The following is a 14324-nucleotide window of genomic DNA, read 5'->3' as shown; positions in this document are numbered from 1 at the left end:
GCAAACAGATGGAGGATAGGCTACACTCTAAAAAAATGTATTAAATCTGAGTAACTGCATCTGTACATTAATAAATAAAACTGAGTAGAAATAAGTTAACATTAAACATTAAAATAACAATATTTATAAATTAACTTTTTATTTATGAACTTTTTTTATTTCCTCAAAACCTTTATAAAATAGTATTCCATACAACCACAAATACATACATGACATTGGCTTTTATTTAATTTTATTTATTTTTTACTCAATTATTTTGGTAAGTTTAATTCAAACAATCAAGTAAGATTTTCAGAGATTTTATTAAGTTAAGTTAAATATTTACTAAGCCACAGAATATTTTTTGAGTGCAGTAGGTTTAAAACAAACTTAATCTAAATGTGGATTTTGAAGGTTTTATTTGATGATGGTGATGATACAGTCCTCCCTCAAATGTGAAACTAAGACCTTGTCAGTCACCATCAGTTATTGTGTATGTGTACATGCATAGCAATAATAATATTAATGTATTTGATTAAAACATTAAGGCAATTCAGTATTCTGATGCTTAGTTGTGTGAAGCTAAAAAGTTATTTTGCTTGTGAAACAAAAAGTATTATGTGTTCTGATAACACCAATATAATTAAAATGATGTAGTGCCTTGTGCAAAAAAATAAACAAATTATTAGTAAAACACACCCCTCTGCTTGATGCAGTTATTTTGGTTATTCTAAATATATACTTGAAACTAGTAGCATAGAAAATGTTTTCAAAACATGCACATTGTGGGATGGTTTCCTTTGCTGCTCTATAAACCTATACTAAGAATACTAAGGAGACCATGGTTTCTGTGTGAACTGATTATTTTGTAGACATCTTTTGAAAATTAGAGTTTGAGGAAGATAAAACTAATTAACTTTTTTAATTATTTAGTCAGTGTTGCGTTAATATTCTGTATATACTTTTTTGTTTTTAAAAAAAGAAAAAAAATACATAATTATGAGAAGTGCCCTTTATTTCACTTGAGCCCCTGCCCCTCAAAATGTCTGTGCACGTCCCTGACACAGATATAGCCATATAAGCTGGCTGAGGGCATCTGGCCTTTCAAGAAGGTCTATACTAGAGTCTGGTGCCTTCTATTGTGTTGGTGTTTTTTTCTTAAACTCTGAATATGTCTCCAGCTAGAGCAGTGTTATCGCCACCATTCAATCACCACACACTTTGTAATAGCATTAGATGCTTTAAGGCTTGGAGGAGAGAGGCTCATGACAGGTGAATTCAACCTGGTACAGGTCAACGAGGCATGAGATGAGTCACTTGAATTAGCAAGCTGCATATAAGTACTGCCTCTGTCACAGCATGCTTGTGGCATGCATTAATGACAGTGAATGCAAATCTGAGCATGTGAATAATTTTAGCAGTTTAACTAGTTTTTTTTTATGTCCATACAGGAATGTCTGTATTCCAGATCACTGCCACAGACGCTGATGATCCCACCTACGGAAACAGTGCCAAAATCGTCTACAGCATTCTCCAGGGGCAGCCTTTCTTCACCGTCGACCCCAAAACTGGTACGCAAAGACCTCGCTTTTTACAAATAACCTGTTTTATGGACATTTTGAGATGCCTTCAACTGTAGAAGGCTGCACTTTAATATTTTCTTATTATTCCTGTCAGCTTGTGCGAAGTCACCAACGAGTGAGTCATTCCACAATAATAGGCTGTAAGAAACATGGATACATTTTCTCTGTAAAACAGCTTTCAGGCTGACAAAGGAACTCCCAATTTATTGCGCTACCCTATGTGGATAATAATTGATGGGCTCTCACATTGTTGAGGGGCTTTCATACATATTTTTCCACCTTTGAAGTTGTTTTCCACATGTTGTTTTCCGCTGAGACTGAGGGTGGGAAAAAAAAAACCTTCCCAACCAGCACCAGAATGCGTCTTTTGTCGCAGATACTTCAGTCAAGCATTTAAAGAACATATTTGGATTAGTAAAATAATAATTTTCATAATACTATGAACACATGATTGAAACATTGAAAGCATTGGCACCTTGTGACCCTAGACTACACTGTTCTTTGGAGGCTAGAAAATACCCGAACCGTGGCCTACTTGTTATGATGGACCTCTCGCCTACAGTGTATATCCTAATTTAATGTCTCCCTTCCTCCCTCATTTTTCATTCTGTGCTTAGTAGCCATTTTGTTCAATTTCCACAGTGGTGGTGTTTGTTTATGTCAAGTTGAATATGCCTGGAGGGTGTTTGTCCCGGTTTGAAAGCGCCAACCTTCAGAGTGTTCATCCCATGATAGAGCCTATTTGGTGCAAGATAAATTTGCTTGGCTTATATGCATTTGAGTTTGCCAGCGAGTGTGTGTGTAGATGCACAAATGTCTATATTAGCAGTGTCCGAGGTAAAATGGTGAGTAGCATATGTTCCAGCTGTTAATGTGTGCATGGTTTTCTGCAAATGCCATGTCAGCAACAGCATGAGCTGCTGACCCAAGAGACTCATCTTAGTACCAATACATACTTCAATCCCTCAGATATCTACCATGAATCTGTGCCAGTTTACACAGAATTGCTTCATGGGTACTCCACTGTGCATTTATTTATTATGTGTAATTGCTCATTCAGTCTCCCTCCCGCTGGGACCCGTGGGATTGTTGGCGTCCTCCACTGTAGCGGCAGATCACTGAGGGCGGTTTTCTCTTTTATTGGTGTCTTCAGCGCTAAAACTATGAGATTGGATGTATTCTACTCCCTCCATGGTCTGTCTTTCAACTCTTTTCACATCTCTAATGTGGCTATCATGAAGGTTTTTGTAATAATAAAATCTCCATATATATCCGGAAGAAGGAGGGTGGAACCGGCGCACAATCAAAATGAAACTTTAATAATCACAAATAAACACAAAACAGCGCATCAGCCCCTCACGGACGCAAATAAAAACCAAAACATAAAATAAAAGCCCAGGCCTGGTCCTCTCTCGTCCTTCACTGTCGTCGCTCCAGTTTTATATCCTTCCATCTCCTACGTGGGACTCGAGACCAGTGGGTCGAGCAGGTGTCGCTCATCTCCAATCACTCCACCGGCCTCACTCCTCGTTCTCACGTCACTAGGCCCCGCCCAACTCGTCACAGTTTTGATGGGATTAAGTGGCCATGTGATAGTGTTCACATAAGTGGTTATTAGAGGCACTGGTTTTAACATTGCACTCTTGCATATCAGTGTTGCTTCCTCATTTTGGCAGGAAGTCCCTATACCCTTAGCACTGAGGACAGTGTGTGTGAGTGTTTGTAATAATCCAATTCTCCAGGTTTAGAGAGTCGCTTTTGCTGTAGGAGAAAGTTAGAGCATTGACGGAAGCTTGTCTCTTCATCACAGCTATGAGACTTTTTACATATTGAGTTTCTCTGTAGATATACACTTGGTGGTATTGGAAAAGCTACTTTTGAAAGTTCTGTATGGTTTGCCAAGCTACAAGTTGAGAAATTTATGAGAAATTTATTTTCTGATAAAAATTTTTTTTATAAAAAATAAAATAAATTAAAATACGTTAGGGTTTTTGCATGAATTTCAGTAAGTATCATAGTATTCAATTGTTCTATTTAATTAATATTAAATATTTGATGTGAATAATATTGAAAAATACAATATTTGTAAAATATTGAATACTACTATAAATAATATTTAATAATATGTTAATATGAATTTTATAACATTTAATATTTTACTAAGAACTTTTTAACAGGTTACATTATATATTAAAGAAACAATTTCTATACAAATATTATTGCACTACTGATATTTTGCATAGAATACATAGTTTAAGAATACTATCGCACCCTCAATGTAGTATGTACATACTCAATACTGCTTAATACTGTATATAGCAACTCCACTGTGCATCTGTAATCATAGCTTCACTTACTCTGCACTTATAAGTATATACAAGACTATATTCTTGAACTTCTGGTTAGATGCTAACTGCATTTCATTAGCTCTGTTCTTGTACTCTGCACAACAACAATAAAGTTGAATCTAATCTAATCTAATCTATTGAGGGCTTGCGTTATATTTATTTTACTTTATAGAAATCTGCTCCAATCATTCCCTCGTGAGATAGGGGATAAGAACATCAAGTATAGTTTAAAGCAGTTAATGATTAATTACTGTATGATAATTCATACTATGTTATAGATATTATTGTAAACAAATTATTTTATTTGTTTGTAAGGTTTTCTAAACCAGTGTGATTTTTAGTGTTAAAATGCTTTATTTTCCCAGTGTTTTACTTATTGTAGTGTAGTCTGTCCTTGTAGAATACAGTATTTGTGATATATTGTGGAATACATTATGGTATAGTAGAGTATGGTGCAGTATTGTATAATATAGTATAGTGTGATGTACATTAGAATAAAGTGTGGTATATCGTTATGTTGTATAGTATAGCATAGTAGAATATGCTTTACCAGTTTTTTTTTTCCTACTGTAGAAAAAAAAAATGCCCAAGCTACTTTTTCTACCCATCCACCTCTAGAAAAGTACAATGACTTGCATCATTGTGTCTAATCCTCTTACTTCTACTGCACCTTTGTGTAGGAGTTTGTTTGCCCCATTTACTGGCGGGTGATGTTTAACCTGCATGATGTTTCACACTTTCACTATAAGGCAGACTGTCTGTTGTTCTATAGGTAATAAAACTCTCAGGCTTACCCAGTTCTGCATCAGTGTCTGGTCATGTTTGCTCTATTTACTTTCTGTCTCTGTTTCGTGGCTACTAGCTGAATACTAAGAACCAGTTTAACATGAACATTTTTCCTCTCTCTGCTGAAATCCCCTGTCCTGGCAGGTGTTGTCTGCTCTCAATGGGCTGGGTGCAATCTCTATGACATTCTCTGGGGCTGAACACTGGCGTGTGTTTATTTGTTCTGGCGGTATCTGTTTGCATCTTTTTTCTCACTTTCAATGGTCGTGTCCATTTAAAAAGGGAACACTGCATGTTCTAATAATTAAACTGTACATCTCACGCTTTCACAACATGAGATTGAAATTCTCTGCTAGTCATTCCCTCACAGGTCCTCTGTACTTCTTGTAAAAATTTTGGACTTGTTTATGCAGATGTTTTTTTTTTTTTTTTTTTAGGTCTTTTAGGCATTGTTTTCTATGATTTCTGGATGATGGATAGGGAGGTTTATGCGAAGGGCTTAAACTGCATAGGAACAGTACTTGGAGGTGAGGGGTCAATACTCACCTGCTGGTGTGTTGTCATGCTCGAAAAGAGCCTGGTCAGGTCAGAGCAGGAGCAAAACAGAGGATAACCACTTGCTGTGAGCTCACTGCCTCAATAACTAGGGGTCAAAGATCTGCAGTGTGTACACATGATATTCTGGACTCACGCCCTTCCTGTGAACGGGGCTCTTATTGCTGGAAATGCCATCAAAGGGCTAAGAGTTTGTTTTCAAGTGATGATTTGCCCACAAAACAAAAATAACTCATGGTCATGTCTTTCAAAACCCCATTTAACTATCTGTCTTCTGTGGAAAACAAAAGGAGATGTTAGGCTGAATTTCCTAGCTATTTTTTTTCACACAGTGAAAATGAATGGTGACCATGGTTATCGTTTTCTCTGAATAATGACTTCATATCAGTCTTTTCCTCATACAGAGATATACTATGGCTTCAGTAGACTTAAAATACAGTGCATGTGTTGTGTGGACTGGGCCTACTTATATTTTGCTTTTATGGCGCTTTTCTCCTTTGTAGGAGCTCCAAAGCTCCAGTCCATAATTTTTTTGAATTGTATGCTGACTTTTAAGAGATTTCCAACCATTTTGTTGGAATTTCCATAGAAAATGTTCAGTGTATCTTAAAGAAAGAAATATTTTCTCCCAGCTTATACATGAGTAAACTGTTGTGTGTTTGTAGGGATATGCCTGTATAAATACATTTTCATGTTGTGGTTAATTGCTAATGCTTTTATCAAAGTATACAGTATCATCACGATAACTAAATTTAGTAAAATAAATAAAATAAAATAAATGTATATGGTCATAATACAGTATAACAGGTTTCATAACTTATCTTTTAACAAAAATAACTGAATATTTAAATACAATAAAGAAATACATAAAAATATATAAAGTTAAATACTTTACACAGATTAAAGTTAAAAAGAACTATAAAGACCAATAGGTATCGCTTTACAATAAAATCTCATTAGTTAACCTTAATTAATGCATTAACATTCAATGAGCAATAGCTACATTTGCTACCGAAGTTATTTATCTTTGTTTAAAAATACAACTCTTAGTCCATGTGAGCTCATTAAATAACACAGTTGGAACTTTCAATTTTAACAACGTGTTATTTAATATTGGAATACCTAAGATTTATGAATGTTCAGTTATAATGTATTAACTAATGTTAACTTATGAAGCCCTAATGTAAAGTGTGAATGAACAATAAAGAAAAACACTTATATTAAAAAAAACAATATCTATGGCATGCTGTAGTCCATATTAAAATTAGAAAAAAAAACGAAAAATTAAATCGAAATATTTAAGTATTTGGCGCTATAATGAACACCATAGCAAATCTACAAATCTGATTGGCTAATTAAAATATTTAGATATGTTTACAAAGTAACTTATGGGGTATTAAGGGTAATGAGTGCATTTTCTGCAGTTAAGCCCATCTGGTGTCAGAGAGTGAATGTGCTTTCATTCAGCGCGTCCCTCACGTGTTCCCCCATGATCTTCTCATGTCTGCTTGTTTACATCAGAGCGCACACACGTCGTTCAAGCAGCATACAGCAGTGCTGTGCATTTTGACCAGTTGATGGGAAAAGTATTCTTAAAATGCATACTAAATTCTGAATGATTTATCATGTATAATTATTCACGTATTTAGTAGTGACCACGATAAAAAATATTGTGCATATTCATTACAGATATGGGTTATTTAGGTCACCATGAGCTATATTTATCCTTTCTGCCCTCTGGGTTATAGGTGTCATCAGGACAGCTTTGCCGAACATGGACAGAGAAACTAGAGAGATGTACTCCGTCATCATCCAAGCCAAAGACATGGCCGGCTCTGTCGGGGGTCTGTCCGGATCCACAACAGTCAACATCTCACTGACAGACGTCAACGACAATCCACCACGATTTTCACAAAGTATGATCCTCTGCTTCTCTCAATCTCGATCACCATGGGAAAAAAATCTGGATTTAAGGCATGCGTCACACCCCTTCTATAGAAACCATCTAATCTTTAAATCCTTTTGAATGTACTGTGAATTTATCCCACATGGTTGAATTAATTTAAGCTTTACTTTGTGAACGTAAACAACTTTTTTTGAGCTTGCTCAGGTTTAACCCCCACCCCTGCAAATTAGCGGAGCATAAGCAACACTTTTTTTAATATTTGCATCAAAAGATTTTGCATGTTTAATAAAATTGCATCGGTTCTGTTTGTATTTATTCTCCACTTCAGAGAACTATCAGCTGTATGTGCCAGAATCCGCTCAGGTAGGGAAAGCAGTTGGTAAAATCAAAGCGAACGATGAAGACCTTGGTGTCAACGCTGAGATGACTTACAGAATTATCAATGAAGAAGGAGCTGCCATGTTTTCCATCTCTTCAGACAGTGACAAGAGAGAAGGAATCATCTCCCTCAGAAAGGTCTGAACTAGACGTTCACACAAAACCAATGGGTTCAACAGCGATGTAAATTCATGTCTGCTTATTCATCCATTTCCTGTCTTTTCCCAAGCCGGCTAAATGTCTTTTCTGCATCTCCCTTGATCTTATTACTGATGTCCTTTCTAGCCTCTGGACTACGAGAAGAAGAAAGCATACTCTTTGAACATAGAAGGTGTCAACACCCATCTGGATCCTCGTTTTCTTACCTGGGCCCTTTCAAAGACACCACCACGCTCAAGCTTATCATTGGGGATGTTGATGAAGCTCCGGTTTTTACTATGGACTACTATATCATGGATGTGTATGAAAATGCTCCGGCTGGGACAGAGGTTGGCATGGTAACTGCTCAAGACCCGGACAGCACAAGAAGCAAAGTCAGGTGAGTTTTTGACATGTGGCCAAGTATGGTGACCCACATTTGAAACTTATGCTCTGCATTTAACCCATCCAAGTGCACACTATATATATATATATATATATATATATATATATATATATATATATATATATATATATATATATATATATATATATATATATATATATATATATATATACTAACATAAAATGATAATTAGACTTTATTTGGAGTATTTCTTACAATGCATATTAATATAATGCCTAAAATGTTTTTCAAAAAAAATATTAATGAGGATTGTATGATCCCTTTATAATATCAGTGTTCAAATGCAAGATATTTAAAGTGTACTTGAAGTATACAAGCAATAGTTCCTCTTAAGCACAATCAAATACACTTAAGTATGTATTTAGGTGGACCTGCAGGGTATAATTATGTCAACTTTAGCACAGAACAAATGTGTCTTAAATACATTTTAGTGTTGTTGTTGTTTTTTCGATAGGGTTCTAATAGCTTAATAATAAGTTCCAGAAGCTATACATATAATCAGTGTAAATGGGTAATCATATATCAATATTGATTTTATTTCATGCTTAATAATTTTCTTAGAATTTCCATACACTGCATTGAACCTAAAGTTCGGGTGGTCATTTAGGCCAAATGCAGAAACATTTAATACATTTAATACATAATGTTCTCCTCATAGGTGCAACTGAAATATCTGCCATCATAATGAATATGTTCTTTGAGTAGAATTTTTCTGCATTGCAATTTTAGGTATTCCATCGAACAAAATGCAGTAGGTGATGCACTTTTCAGTATTGATGCTGACAGTGGACTCATTACAACCACCAGGAGTCTAGACCGAGAGGAGGTAGCCTGGCACAACATCTCAGTGATGGCTTCAGAGATTGGTATGTACAACTCTGAGGCCAGAATTCTGTCTGTATGCATTGATTCTTTTTTATTTATTTATTATTATTTTATTTTTTAGTTAGTTAGTTTCTACAGAAAACACATGGAACCATTTTACCAATGATATCTTTATACTGAGTCAAGCATTCTAGACTGAGAACATTATGTCCAAGAAGGAATCATTGGCCCTGAAGTCAGAATCATCAATACTGACCAAAAACAATTGTCTCCTTGAAGGAATGTTGCTGTTGGCATGCTGATGTGGCGTTGAAGGTGGACAGGGTCAATCAATTTTTCTTCTGTTTTTCCTATTGGTTTCTCTCTCTCTCTCTCTCTCTCTCTCTCTCTCTCTCTCTCTCTCTCTCTCTCTCTCTCTCTCTCTCTCTCTCTTCTTGTTTTTATAGATGCTTATCTAAACAATTATCCTTCCTCCACACTTTTCTTTGCAGTGTTTTTCAGCTAATGGGCTGAAACTGCCCTCTTTAAATGCTTGCTGATAGTGGGACGATAATGTTAAGGCACTGTAGTTAATCTCAACTCCATCATACCGATTGACATTCCTCGCACGACTCCAAAGTGGGTGCAATGTTTCCCTCACACTGATTTTAAATTCCCATCATGCTTTTGTGAATCCAATGAGAGCAGGATTAATCATATATACAGTATCTCAATGTAATTATATGCAATTATATAATGTCATACAGGATATGTTTCTTCAACTTCATACTTTTCATTATTTATTTTTCACATAATCTGCCTAGCAATAGATCGCCCCTGTGTAACAAGGCTCTTTGTCACAAGGGTCTTTACCACTTTAATGTCCCAGGAGCTTATTAAAAATTTGCCATATAAAATCATTATATAAAATCATTTAAATTATCTTTTTTTTATTATTATTATTATTATTTTTTACATATTTTGTTATTTTATCCTAGTCACAGACAAATAAATTGAAAATAAATTATAGAAGTATGAATTATTATAATTAACTTTCAGGATCATTTTCAACAGATAAGGTGTCAAAAATAAACACACAACAGTGTCAATGAAAAGCTTGAGGTGAAATGTGAAAAATGCGATGTGGGCAGAAAAATCTACGTAATTATCACTTGTGGGAAGATTTCATTGCAGTTATTTTAGCAAACTAGTGTAAAAGTGTAAAAATATGATAATGATATTTAGGATACATACAAATACTAGCTGTGAAATTTGCAAGACTGATGGACCAGATATTTTGCGTTCAGAATATTTTAAATGTAATTTTCATCACAAACAATGCAATTAAACATGTATAATACATTCACATATGATGTATACATGTAACCAACCTACTGCTGGATATTACTATTGGACTTATAAACTAGTGAGGATATAAATGTTCACACATTTAAATAACTTTAAAAAAAAATGGCATTTGAATTATGAATAAAGGATGTAAGGATATCTCTGTCTTGTAAATAAAACATGGTATTCAACAGCAACTTTGCTGATTGAAGCTTTATGCCATTGTGTCCTGATATGGCATGATTTCAATCATTTGTAATCCCTCATACATTGAGCATTCATTGTTGTTTTGCCAGTTTTTTTTTTTTTTTTTTTTTTTTTTTTTTTACAGAAAACATCCATGATTGAATATTTGTCATATTTTTTTCCAGACAATCCAAATCTGGTGAGCTATGTGCCAGTCACAGTCCAGGTCTTGGATGTCAATGACAATGCCCCCTATATTGCCACTAACAGCGCTCTGGTTGTGTGTGAAGGCTCCAAGGCAGGCCAGGTTAGTTATCTCCTCTCAGTCCCTTTTTCAGTGTGTCTCTATCATTCTTTTTCAACCTGTCAGCTCCAATCCGAATCCGTGAAACTGTTTTTCCTATCTGTACTCCTTTTCTCCTGTCCTTTCTCCAACCCAGTTTCTAAACCATTTCTGTTTTCTCAAACCATCTTTTTTTTCATGTTTTAATTCCGTCTTTCTTTTCTGACATATGTATGAGCACACACACTCCCACGTACACTAACGCCATGGACACATGCATAAATGAGAAACACATACGCTGCCTTTATTATATGTCTGACACCATCAAGGATGGATTTATCTGTGGCTCAACAGACTTTGGAGGCTCTTAAACCTATAAATAATTCAGCGTGTACCAATGAATTCACCGGCAGATAGCAGTCTGCATCAAGTGCACTAGGAATGGCTCAAAGGAAATGTTAATCGTTGCACATTGAAATCTAGGTTCATGTAGCCGTTATATCTTTACCCTTGAATGAGATTATGATTTAAGCAGTTAGACACACACAATTTACACACAGTAGCCGGTGATGCATTTTGTAGATTAAATATCAAGTGTCCTCTTTGAACATTTGTGTCCGTTGTGCTGGTGGTTAACCATAAAGAGTTTTTTAAGGGATAGGTCACTCAAATGTGACAATTCTGTAATCATTTTCTCACACAAATGCTGTTCCAAACCCAGAAGACTTTGGTTAATCTTCAAAACACAAATGTAGATATTTTTAATGAACCTTGACAGGTTGTGTGTCAATCATTGCTTAGATGTACATAAAAGCCTAAATTAAACCATGAAATAAAGCTTCATTTTATGTAGTCTTTATGACCTTTTCGGATCTTCTATGTTTGGTTACTACTACTTTCAATTAAGGGATTAAAAACCTCTCAGGTTTTATTAAAAATATCTTAACTTGTGTTTAGAAGATTAACAAAAGGCTTATGGGTTTGGAACTACAGGAGGATGAGTAAATGATAGCAGAATAAAAATTTGGGGGTGAACTGTCTGTTTAAATAAAGGTATGGTAAATTATTCTGCCTGAATGAACATGTGTGATTAATGTACATAGCTGTGTTTTCATTTTTGAGCTCTGGTTAATTAAAGCCTTTTTTGGGGGGGAGGGGTCATTCAAGCCCAATAAACCACATACTGTCTGTTTTAAGGCAGATGTCCATTCATATAAATGAATATAAATATAGCATATAAATTGTCTCTCATTTATTATGACTTCTGGTCTGCTGGGCTCAAACCGGTCCATCTTCTGTAACATCTAAATAAAATCCTCTTACCAATTACTGAAATGCATGATTGTAACTTTGTAAGATTAATTAAGTGTTTCCACAGAGATAAGGCAAAACCAAATTTCTTGTACTGGCATCAATTCACAGGAAGCTCTTTTCTTTTGATCTGCTCTGCACACTTTCACAACAGTACGCTGCATAAAACAATGCACTGTAATTTGGCAAGAAATCTGTTATGCAGTGACACAGGCTGTTTTCACACCTGGCTCGACTGCTTTCTCCAGAGTTCTATTCTACTTCCTTCTCCATGTAACGGCATGTCTTATTGAACTTTTGGGTGTAAAGTGCATTATGTTTGCACCATCGAAATTACAAAATGATTTGTGATTGTCTTAAAACCATCACTAAGAATGTGATAAAAACAAACAAATCTGTTTTCTATTTTAATGTTTTAAAATGTAATTTAAAGCTTATTGATGATTCCTGAATTGTCCTTTTTATATCACTACCAAAACTACCAGAACAAATGTGATCTGCTCCTAAATGCAGTTTCTTGAGAAACAGTTAGCTAATTTGCATTACCATTTAATAAGCATGAACGATAGCTGGCAGATAGCTCATATGTGGCAGATAGCTCAGGTGCATAATCATATATCATGAATATCAGTTCACTTTCACAACATTGATTGTGTACCAATTCTAAACATGAACCATACCAGACCACCAACTAAACAATCCGAACGTCAATATCAAACCGACTTGGTACCACAAAATCTCTGGTGTGAAAGTGCCTTAAGAGAGGGAAACCCCTGGCCTAACATGGGTGGTGCAGCACATGCAGATAAAGAGCTTTATTAATTGGTCCAGACACTGCATTAGGGGATTCCCACTTGTAGCTGACGTGCTAGAAGGAGCCAATTAGGTTAACAAGCTGACAAAACATCATGAGGCTGAGCAATGCTTCAAACCAGATATCTGTTCAATGACTTTGATCCAGACACCCAACTGGCCGAGGGGCTTTGGGTCAATAGTCTGAAGTTAATGTCTTTTAAAAAGTGGAGAGGAAGAAGCCCAGATGGTCCAATTATAATTCTGTGTTACGGGGAGTGACAAAACCTGTCTCCCAGAGAAGCAAAAATGTTTGTTTTAGATATTTTTAGTGCCATATTGTCATTCAACCTTAATTTCGGTGAAAGAACTAAGCTTCAGCTTGTTTTCTCTTGTTCTTGGTGCAGGTCATTCAAACCATCAGGACCACGGACAAGGACAACTTCGCCAATGGTCGGTTCACTTTTGCTCTACCAGAAGACCTTCCAGCAAATCCAAACTTCACTCTGAAGGACAATGAAGGTAAAAAAAAAAAAAAAACACATTTCCACAGGATTTATTTTGGCTTGGTAAAACATCTAATTAGAAATAGTTTGACATGTTAAGCCTTTATTTTAGGAGTTGGTTACAAAAACGAATTCCATATTCAGTACTTAAGTTGTACACAGGTTCTTTTGAAAGTCAAATAAGATCCTTCTTATGTAAAAAGGCTCTCGCAGTAATGGAATCTTTCTGATGTTTTCCAACTGATTTCCTGATGTTTGTTTAGTGCAAACCATCAGCTCCTCTCCACAAACATATTTAGTACCACATGTAGTCACACAGATCACCCTCATTTCCAGCCTTCCCCTCCTCTTCTTGCTCTTATTTTTAATTTCGTTGGCAAGGCCAACAGAGCTGTTTCCTTGGAAACTAGGTCTGTGTTTATATTAGCTCAAGGCTCCCTGGTGGAGACGACTGGGCTGCAATGTTTTCCTTCTAATGCTGGACCGCTGCTTCAGTGAATCAGTGCTGGAGGTGGACCGGTCGGAGATTAACAGGGCAATCATAGAGATAAGAGACAGACGCTAAAAGCCCAGAGTTCAGAAGAGCCAGTGCTTCAGAGCTTTATTTGAGTTTGTATCCTAGCCAAGGTCCCCTCAGACCGCTTCATCCTTAAATAATGTCCCAGTGGATGGACTGTTAGGAAGCATTTTACACGTTAGGGGTTGGAGTGCTCTGTTGCACTTGCTGTGATCGGGTGGGTGTGCAGGGCTGTCATGCTTGATCACGTAGATGTTTCTCTCCTGGCGCTGCAGTCATTATGCCAGTGTCCACATGACCAGAATGCTTGCCATGGTGAGGCGGAAATAAAATATGATGGACATTCCCTGCGAAGGTGCACTTATTTCTCCCCAGAGAGATGACAGTGAGTTCAATTGAATAATAATCATCTTGACTGTTATGTTCTTTGACATAGTTCATATTCTGAATCTAGAAAGCATATTTAATGAAGCTCTAC

The 14324-nt window shown here is 36.0% G+C and overlaps 1 pseudogene; it reads left to right on the top strand.

The window, feature by feature from the left end:
- The window catches only part of LOC113081348 (cadherin-18-like), a 50791-nt pseudogene extending 37446 nt beyond the window's left edge, over positions 1-13345 (top strand).
- The last annotated feature ends 979 nt before the right edge of the window (positions 13346-14324 follow it).

The sequence above is a fragment of the Carassius auratus genome, unplaced genomic scaffold (genome assembly GCF_003368295.1).
Source record: "Carassius auratus strain Wakin unplaced genomic scaffold, ASM336829v1 scaf_tig00033884, whole genome shotgun sequence".
In the NCBI taxonomy this organism is placed as follows: domain Eukaryota; kingdom Metazoa; phylum Chordata; class Actinopteri; order Cypriniformes; family Cyprinidae; genus Carassius; species Carassius auratus.
The sequence above is the reverse complement of the archived record's forward strand: the minus strand, read 5'-3'. Positions and strand labels throughout refer to the sequence as shown.